Source organism: Sinocyclocheilus anshuiensis, unplaced genomic scaffold (genome assembly GCF_001515605.1).
Source record: "Sinocyclocheilus anshuiensis isolate Anshui unplaced genomic scaffold, SAMN03320099.WGS_v1.1 scaffold538, whole genome shotgun sequence".
Lineage (NCBI taxonomy): Eukaryota > Metazoa > Chordata > Actinopteri > Cypriniformes > Cyprinidae > Sinocyclocheilus > Sinocyclocheilus anshuiensis.
Window position 1 is genome coordinate 485,007 of NW_015544166.1, and position 11,062 is coordinate 496,068.

The following is an 11,062-nucleotide window of genomic DNA, read 5'->3' on the forward strand; positions in this document are numbered from 1 at the left end:
TTTTTTTTTACATTTTAATATCTACAATATTTACAAATCCTTTATCCACTAAGGGGTCCATAGCTGCATTATAAGGATGGGAATTGTGAGCGTGTGTGTACCTGCGAAAAGCCCAGGTTTCTGCAGCCGTTGCAGGGAGTGAGCGCCTCCCACAGGCCTGATGGTCCACAACTCTTTTCCTCCTCTTCCATCGCTGGGGGCAACGGGGGAGTGGGCCGCTACAGCCGGGTGGAGAGAGATATACAGTTACATACAGTCAAGAGTAGTACACACAGACTGAAATACAGATACAGATCTCAGTTCATGCCATCATAACACAAGCTTAAGATAAGTCACAGACTGTATAAGGGGGAGGAGACTGACAACTCCAACAAAAACAAATACGAGAAAACTTAACGCTTACAGTTTTAATGGCCAATCACCGATTTCATGCTTTAAGGCAAGCCTCCAAGATTAGCATAGCAACCATAACGCTGCTGTAGGCAGGGAAGAAGACCAGATGCACAGCTTTTTTTATTGGTTGTCAATGGAGAACAGGCTTCACTATGGTGATTGAACGGCTTTTTTTCGGCTCAAAAAAATTCATTTTTGATCAATTTAATTTAAATATTAAAGCAGCCTAGACAAACTGTTCTGGATGTTCCTTATTTAAGTACATATGAACTGTACTGTACAAGAGTGAACTTATTTTAACAGGACTTTTGAAAAGTGTCTGTTTCACTCTATAGTCCAACATGAACACTTGCTTTGCTTGTCTGTGATTTTGGACAGTGTTTCTGTGACTTTTTAGAGGAATCGCAACGTGATTCATGGTTTAAATATGTGCCAATAATAGTCTGACTCTCAATGACCCATTCTGTCTGATTCTTTTGCTGAAAATTTGAGTTATTTCTTCTTTTGTAGCTCCAGAACTCCATGTAGAAACACATTCCTAGTGTTGAGTCACAAAAACTGAAATATACAGTATGACCATATACGAGTATCACATACAAATACAACGTGTATTTAATTTATGATACTAGTATGTGAAACAATGATCGTTTGCAGCAAATATAAGGGAAAAATAACCTCAGACGTCTGCAAAAAATATGTCATTATTAATTAGATAATGAAAAAAACTGTTTTGTGACTGGCAGGCAAAATGTATAGCCAGTAATTGTTCCCAGAACCCTTTTATAGACTTTGCAAACAACTCCAACCCCTTCAGTCAAGTCTTAGGGGTTTTTGACATGTGACTGGAATCGACCGCAACGGCTCAAAAAAAAATGTTTGTGTGCGTGCGTGTCTTTGCTTGTTTACCTGGGCTCTGCAGACTTTGATTGATTGACCCGACTCCACATTTAATTGTACTGATCAAACAAACGCAGCAGAGTAAACTGTGATCCAGTGGTCACTGTGACAGCTAAACCATGACACCTTCAGCAAACGACCACTCCGTTACACACATTTCTAATGCGTTCTATCCATTACATAAGGTTAAATTCTCTCCCTAAGCCAGCAATGTGATCAAAAATATGATTCTGTTTGTGTCAAATAGCGTCAGTGATTAAATTGGGGGCTGTTTTAGTGCTATAAATATGTATTTATGAGATTATATAAATTGAAGGGATACTCCGCAATGCACAGTGTTTAGTTCTGCCCTCTGCTGGCCACAGTGAGGTACTGCATCAACAGTGAAATCATTACTCAAAGCACATTAGAACCTCTTGATACCAATCGTCTGATGTCATTCATTTCATTTTCTTGGAGAACAGAAACATTTTTGATATGGGGCATAACCTGATAAAACATTGCTTTAACTGCATAAAAACGGTTCAAAACCAGCAAAAAAGCCATTTACTGTACTGTATTTGCTTCTTAATGCACACCTTGTTTATTCGAGTGAGTGTGCCGTTTCGTTCCTCGTCAGACAGCTGCCCACTGCCGAAGCTCTCCATGGACTGAGAGTGAGAAGAGATGGTCTGACACAGCTCCTCAAAGGAGCAATCCTTATCACGGCAGATCTTTATTTCATTCAGCAACTTGGACAACTCCCCTGTTACTGCGTCATCTACAAAGGGAAGGAGAAAGCGGGAGAGAGAGACAGCAAACTATGAATTTAAATGAAAGAATAATGAGTTTATGGTAAAACATAGAAGAAGAGCTGAAAAAAATGAAAGAAAAATTCTCTTTCTTATCAATGGACAGCAGTATAGTACATCTCAGCCTGCCGCAGTATGAAAGACTTGAATCTGTGTCATGTGATGATCTTCATTTAGTCTTATTCTATATATTTTTTCTAAATTACTACATTTAAATTATACATTTTTACACTTATTTTTACATTCATGTACAATTTTTTTTTAATACAAACATTTTCACTATTTATATATATATATATATATATATATATATATATATATATATATATATATATATACCCATATAATGATGCAAGTCAAACTAGCACAATATTAAAACTGAAGTTTTATGTAACTACGGACTATATCATTATACCAAAAGCACATCAAAATTCTCTATAAGAGCTTTTAAATAAATGCTTATTACGTAGCATTCATCACAATATCCGTCTTATTCATTTTTATTCTCTTTTATCTGTTTTTCAATATTTAATCTGGGACAAATGCTTGTTTTCTGCCATGGGCTCAGTGTGCTGATGTGTACTAACAGTCATTCTGTGGCTGGCAGACTCTCAGATTCACCTGTGATCATTACCAAAATGCTGCCCCATCTGGAATGACAGACGCACATCCAGCAGTATTCAGACCACAAAGGGACCAAATGAGACTGGGCTGCACTGCAACATCTAACCACTAGGAGCGCTGCTGTCTGCACTTTCTTTATAGTCTCATATAGTCTCATATAGTCTTTTATGTCACTGTTTGTTTTCCTGTTATGAAAAAACTTAGCAAAACGCGATTTATTTTTAAATTAAGAACATGATGATGAATGGATTAAGTGATTTATGTGTGCAAACACTGGATTAAACAGTAAAACCTTAAGACAAAGCAGCAGACAATGCGCTGTAGTACTATCCCTTGACCACTGGGTGTCGTATTGCACACTAAAATACATGAAACATATGGCAGCAGTCATTCTCTTTAAGAGAATGAGCATGCTTACTTTTGTAAATGAACAATTACATTTAGGTGTTAAAATAGCATATTTATATTTATTAAATGCAATTATTCTGTGATGATTTTATTTGAATGCATTAAGAACTTAGTTTTCATACAAATATATCCCACACACATACTTTTATGCCGTAGAGACGGGGAGGGCACAGGTGAGGGTATTGATGTGCGTGGTGTCGGTATTGGACGCTGACGGGCAAAATCTTCATGAAAATTCCCTTTGTCACAATCCGACATCATATAATCTAGAGAGACAGAGATAAATTAATTTACAGAACACCAACAAACACAATCATAAAAATAAATCGGAGATGCATCATATTTGAAATGCTCATTTCTAAGACCACTAATTTCTTAACTTCAGATCAAACTTCGATGAAAAACCATCTATTACATGCCTCTTGTCATCTGATTAGTAGTTTATGATTTTTCAGCAAGTAAAAGGCCTTTTAGCATCATTCTAAAAATGTCTCCTTCAGATTATGGTACACAAATCTTGATTTTTGAAAAGTAAACATCAGAATAACTTTTAATGCTGTTAGTAATATTTCAAGAAAGACACTTGCTGGACTGAAGAAACGTAGGTTTATTTGATTATCCATACATCATTTTTAGAAAAATCGGTAACACTTTAGTATTGGGACCAATTCTCACTATTAACTAGTTGCTTTTTAGCGTGTCTATTATTAACATATTGGCTGTTTATTAGTACTTATAAAGCACATATTCTGCATGACCATATTCTACATTCGTAATCCTACCCAATCCCTAAATTTAACAACTAGCTTACTAACTATTAATAAACAGCAAATTAGGAGTTAATGGTTTGTTAATGGCGAGAACTGGACCTTAAAATAAAGTGTGCATGAAAAATCATGTTAAAATGTGAGTATCAAATATAATACATCAGGCTTTTAAGGAACATTTGTTTGTACATTTCTTAATCGTCAGTGTATTGCACTGCATTATAAGTATCATCTTACGAAGGCATATTATTGGGAGATATAGAGTGTTTACTGACATAGAGTCACAACTGATATTTACTAATATTTATATATATTTATGTAAGTAGTCTGCTATACCGCTAAAAAGATCTCATTTATTTACATTTAAAGCTATCAGAATTACTTTTTGGCAATATAAATATTAGCAACTGCACCAAACTGCATATTTTTTTCTCATATTTTAGAATAAAACTGAGGTGTTTTTTTCATTCCTCGAGTGTACGCTCCATGTTCTCCTATTATATACTTAACGGGCCATAAAAGGCGGATGTATCAAATATGATACAACAAAAAACACATATGCAAACTTTGTTGTTCAATTTAAAAAGTATAGATTTTCTTCTGACCATTATTTCATATGTCAGGTTTTACACATGGGTTAAAGAAAAGCACTTAAAGTTGGTGAAAACCAAAATGTGGCGTCTGTAATTGTAGCTCTAAACAACTATAGGCTGCACAAGCCACATGGTAAACTTGTAAACAATAGTTTCTGAGTCCCGTCAAAGACTGTAGATTATAAAAGCACAGCAAGCTTGAGTTTGAAATTCCTTTCACGCTGGGAATTCTGGTTCATTGACCACACAGAAGCAGGGAAGAGAACTGTAATGTTGCCTCTGTCCTGTAGGATGACGGGTGATTTAGACTTCACGTGTCAAAAAGAGACATTTTCAAGCAGTACCTCAACACCCAAGACTGCATTTCACAACCATCAGAAATGTATAACCCTGGGCATAAAGTGGATGGAAACAACAAGAGAGCTAAACTGAATTTAATTTCAAAACCAGATAACCACATCATATGCTTTTATGAGGGTGTGTTTTTGAAAGCAGAGATGGAACATTGGATTCAAACACCCAACGTCTTCTGTGCTGTTTGATAAACTCTGCTGGAAAGAATGAGCTTAGTTGAATCAGTACATGAAGGAAGACAAACAAACTTTACAATCATCTAGATGTTATAATGCTGCAAATGGCCCAATGTCGTTATAATATGTGTATAACAATGTAATAAACATGTAATAATTGCTAAATCTCACGTATACCTCATCAAGAAGGCACGGTGTTCTAAGTATTTGTAGTTGTTTTTTTCTTTTGAAAAATGTGAGGGAACATGGATTTCTCATACACACTAAACGTCCATTGTTTTCAATCTAACACAAACTTCCTGAAACAAATTTTATCAATCTGCAAGCATCCGCCTTCTGATTTCCAACAAGAACACGCTCCCTCATCAGCTTGTGCACGTGTGTGTGAGTGTGCTTGTGTGTGTTTTAAGGGCTTTATTTGCTTTAAAAAAAAGTTTAAATGTGTGCTTGTCTGGGAAATACTTTACCTTGTATGAGAGAAGCAATTTGTTGTGATTTCTGAGACGGATGTTCTCTTAGAATGTCTAGAGCAGTTCTTCCTTGGCAATCTCTGATGTTGGCATCAATCCCTGAGGAAAAAAGTTTTTGATTTTCACTTTTAGATTAGCTTTAATTAGACATAAATTTTCATAAATGTTTTTAATTTGCATGTTGTATATTTTGTATAATAACTACAGTATATTATTTACATTTATATTTATAATACATTATAATATATGTTTAGAATATTTTATTTCTGATAATGCAACAGCACAAAACCAACCATTACATCTGCCTACACAAAACACTTTATCTGAAAATTTCTAATTTATTTACATTTTTTGTTAAAAACAAAAAAAGAACAAAACTGAACAGAAATTTTAAATGTGCAAAAATAAAAATACTCAAAATTATAGATAAAAAAATCAATATCGAATGTTCTGAATTTAATTAATATTCCACTGTGTTCTATAATATTTTATTTATTAATACAAACACAAAAAATGCATCAAAAATAAAACAGTTGAAATTCATTTTAAAAATTGTTTTTGTTTTATGGAAATTATATAACAGAATAATCAGGGCTGACACCTTCCCACAAACCCTCAAAAACATGAAAAAAAACACAGAAATAAACAATTTTCCCAGAATAAAACTTTCCATAACAATAAAACCACGACAGAACAATCACACCACCCTTTCCCTATGACAGGAAGCTCCCCAATCTCCAATTCCTGTTCCACAGCTGGAACTGACCGGGAAGCTGTTAGGTCACAGGTCACACAAGTAGTTTAAACAAACCATGGCCATGCAACATCCTCATCCTAACCCCACACACACATGCACTTCTGAAAGACATACCTGAGTCAAGCAGTAGCTGAACTACATCCATCTTTCCGAAGAGAGCGGCTTCGTGGAGAGCACTCCCTTTCTCTGTCTAGAGAGACAATGATTAAAAGTCAATATTTTAAGCTTAATGCCTCACATAAAGAAGTAAATGGCAGTTATACACTATGGCATCTTCACTACTGCAGCCCTCGCAGTCTATCAGCCGTCTACTGAGGCGACTGGCAGGGTATTTTATATCACGCTCACTGTGAAGTACTTAACTACACCCAATTTAGCTCTGGAAACATTTATTCAGTGTACTACAATTAACGGCAATAGCGCTGTGAATTTATGAGGCTGACTGACGGCGGCTTGAAAGAGGTAAAAAAACGGGCAAATGAGACTGATCGGCAGTCGAGACAGATCACGAGAGAGCTTCTTGCACAGTTGAGCGTGGTCATTTTAATAGGCCACCGGGAGACCACACACGATACCCAATCAAATCGGCCCCCATCGGCCTTCATTAGTCCAGAGGCCTGAGTACAGCGCCGGCGCTTGTTCTTCTCCCTGAACTACTGGATCTGTGTGATGATGCAATACACATTAAACAAGTACTACAGGGACTTACTACTGTGATACTTAATCCTGCACATGTCACATTGCTGCAAAAAATAGCCCTTACCTTCTGCAAGGTAGTCTGGGAGAGCCAAAACTACCTCAAAAGTTTGAGACACTGTTTTTGTCTGGCAGTGGTGCCACAGCATTAATCTGGCTCTTGGACAACAGAGACTCTCCAGAGTGCTGAGTTTATGTCTATGTAAAATTACCAGGCGTTCTTACATTCTGTTTGTGCTTTTTAAGTAAATGTACACTCTGAGGCTATGTTTACACGACAAGGATGTAGTCAAAAACTGAAAAGTTTTTCCCTTGCGTTTTTAAAAAGTTTCACGTATGCACAACAACATTTTCAAAACAATTTGCGTTTACACATATCCGCGAAAATGGCCAAAAACACTGTATTACGTATGGCAGGCCAGTAGTTGGCGCGGTCACCTTGTTAGTAAACAGTACCTGTAGGGAAGTAACGATTATATGTTGTATATGATGCGTCTCCGCTGTTGGTTGTAATATTGGTGAAGAAGTAAATCAACACTTTGCTGAAGAAGTGTTGGCAAACTCTTGAGCAGCAACAACAGTACCATGTACTCCACCATTGTTGTATAGGTTTGTTCACGCTTGCCTTTAAAATCGACACATACTGTGCATGTCTACATACCTAACACATACTACGCACGCGCATGATGTCGCTATTTTCAAAGATTCCTGTTTTGGGTGTTTACACGGAAACGATAATGGTGGTGTTTTCAAAAACTTGCACTTTGAAACCCGTTTTCAAAAATATGCGTTTTCAGTCCCCAAAACGCCGTTGTCATGTCAACTAACAGGCAAAACGCATAAAAAGTTTCCAGTTTTTGGCTGAAAACATTGTCGTGTAAACGGCCTGCACGTAATGCATTTATACGCAGTACCTTGTTCTGTGCGTGTGGCCTTAAGAGGATAAAAACATTTCAACATTTCTGTTCCGTTCAGATGCAGCTTATCATAATGTTCTTTAACACAAGAATGCATCCTGTGAACACCCCGCAAGTCTGACAGTTATTAGAGAGAAGTCGAAAACAAAAAATTTAGGCAAACACCTACATGAAGTTATGCAATAAGAAAAGTGTGTAGTCAGTGCTGGTACACTGTCAGAAAAACAATGTGGAAAGACTGTACCTTAAGGAACATTTTTGGGCAATTTTAACCCATGTGGGATAATATTAGTACCTTAGGTTAAAGCTTAAAGGTCATGTTTGGGGGTACTGAAGGTACAATTTCTTTTTAACTTATGTAATCTCAACCCTAAATACAGAGAATCTAAGGATACAAAAGTAAAGCTTACATAAAGTTATACCTTCAACTTCTATAAGACATACGTGCAAAATGAGATCTCATATCCTCTGTGGTTACTTACTCAGAGAAAGCACACTCTCTAAGGCCAAACATAGTTGCAGGTAAGATATTCATCCTTCACCCTGAGGTTAAACTCCAGTCCAGATCACTGAATGGTCCAGAATGACTAAAAAGACTTTCAAACTTTCAGACTTTCAGTTCCAAATGAACAAGGTGAAGACTGCAGAGAGCACTGTTCTCCTGATATGTTTAACTCAGTTCTGTACTGTTTAGGATGAGCAGCGAGTGCGCCCACAACAGGACAGGAAATGGGACCCCCTCCTCTGGATGAGGACCACTTCCTGTCAAGTTTCCCATGGCGATTAGCTACTGATGTCACCAGGAGGAGGAAATCAATTCACGCTCACTGTGCTTCCAGGAATTGAGAAGTGGAGAGCAGATTGCCTTCATCTCTTTTTCTTGCTGTTCTACTGCAACTGAATGTTCTTGTAAGTTAAGCATTGACAGAGTGTCTTTCTCAGAGGAGGAAAGAAGATGGGAGACTAGAGAGATGCATCAGAAAAGTCGCACTTACTTGAGATGGAATATTCTAACAGCAGAGTCATGTGATCCGACATTCCATACCATATTCTTGGGAATAATTCTGTCTTTTATTTCATTGGTGCAAAATTCAGCTTATCATAACTATATATTAAATATAAATCAACAAATTTGTTCTCATTCACAGTGGACAGACCAATTGGAGCGCGTTTGGTTAGGGCACTTTGTCGCATTGTAACTATACAGGTTTAAAATGTGTGTTTTCAAATAATGCTGTATCTCTCCTAGAGACAGAGGATGGGGAATCCATGCATTCTCTCTCACACACAGAACCATTCAAACGCAGACAATCCTCCAGCGTTCCATCACACACACACACACACACACACACACACACACACACAATGCCTAAAAAGACAGTTTCCATACAAACAGATTTATAGTCTGACATATAAAACAAACACATCCCATACTAACAAGAAAACACTCAAAGCTTTGAAGCTATATTAGTTAGGACTTCTCAGTAATATAACGGCTTTCATACTAAGATTATTCCTTACTCCAATGTCTAATGGCATTGTAGAGTGTAAAAATCAGCAGACTAAAGGAAATCATTTTAAAAACATAACTAGTTTTGATATGCGGTTATTAAAGGGTTCTGTGTGGATTTTAGTAGGGCTGTGTATCAACAACGTCACGATATGTATCACACTACAAAGGCCAGAAAACTGTTTTACACAAATTTAGTATAACAGCTGTTATTATAAACTGCAAACCATGCAGAGCAGGCAGTTGATCTCTGCATTATGGAGGGCTTCCATTACTGTAACTCTGTATAACAATACAGGTAATGCTATAGGTTTCATGTGACCATTGGATACGTCCCCACTAGGTACAAAATTCTGATTTTTGCTTCTTGTATTTTAGGCCATGATATTCTATGTAAAAAAAAAAATATTAATTTTAGGAACAATCAAACATGAAAACCTATTCTAATACACCACTAAAACCAAATCAAGAGCATAATAGGACCCCTTTATTTAGATTGCTGGTAGGTTATCATTACACAAATTAAAACACTCTCTACATTCAAGAAACAAAATTATTTAAAAATGAGAAGTGTTCTAAAGTAACGTGCTGTCTTCAGTAAAGCACAATCCTGCCCCACAATTTGTATCAATAAAATAGCTTCACCGCTTAAGAGCTACATTATCTTTCTCAGCAATGCGTTGATAACATCACTGTTTTCAAAGTAATTAAACTCACAGTTTCACTGTTAATAGTGAAACGTGGTGGCACAGATGGAGGTAATTCATATATACACACTCTCTCTCTCTCTCCTGGGCCTGTGAATAAACATAGACTAGATTTATTACACTTCTCTGTGAATGGAATATCAAACTGGAGATCGCAAAAATGCAAGCTTTCTGGTGTTTTCAGAAAGTCATCGCTTTTTTCCAGAGTAGAGACAGAGTATTTGCACATGGTTGCCAAGTTGAGAAAAATAATAAAATCACTTATATTTTAGCATATATTTCCGTATTGCACTAATGTAATGCTCTGATTGGGGGATTACGTCTCTTGATATCAGGCAACACCAATTACATTCGACCGGCGAGCCAAATTAAACTGTTTCAACCTATATATTATATTCTATTTATTAATTTTGGAAACCTTGCACTTTTCCACTCTGTTTGTGACAGTTTTCTTGTATTCAAATTAAGCTCGACCCACTAACGCACACATGCTCAAACCGTGTTAATGCAGGCCCTTACATTAAAGGGTTAGTTCACCCAAAAATAAAAATTGTCCTGGCTATTCCAAGCTCTATTATTGCAGTCAGCGGGTGTTGCAGTTGAACAGTCCACAAGTCGTCAAATAAAGCGCGCGCATCCATAATAAAATGTGCCGCAGACGGCTTCGGGGGGTGAATGAAGGCCTCCTGTAGCGAATCCATGTGTTTTTGTAAGAAAAATATTTATATTTCAAACGTAATAAACACTTTTCTCTCACTTCCGTTATCTGTCATACGTGGAAGCCGTTCCGGCGGATGATGTAAGACGTCGACGTTGTGTGATTTGTGACGAATGCGGAGAGAGAACAAAACAAAACGCTGGTCACGAATTAGAAGTACAAACCGAGGATTTGCAAAGAAAAATGCCAGAGGATTTCGATATAAACGAAGAGGAGACTGGTTTTCCTTTGTTAAAGTAAGGAAACTTTGCTTCCTTTGCTCCTATAAACAAACTCGCAAGACT

At 36.9% G+C, this 11,062-nt stretch overlaps 1 pseudogene; it reads right to left on the bottom strand.

The window, feature by feature from the left end:
* Positions 1-11,062, bottom strand: part of LOC107695855 (ankyrin repeat and sterile alpha motif domain-containing protein 1B-like) — a 192,108-nt pseudogene that overhangs the window by 123,355 nt on the left and 57,691 nt on the right.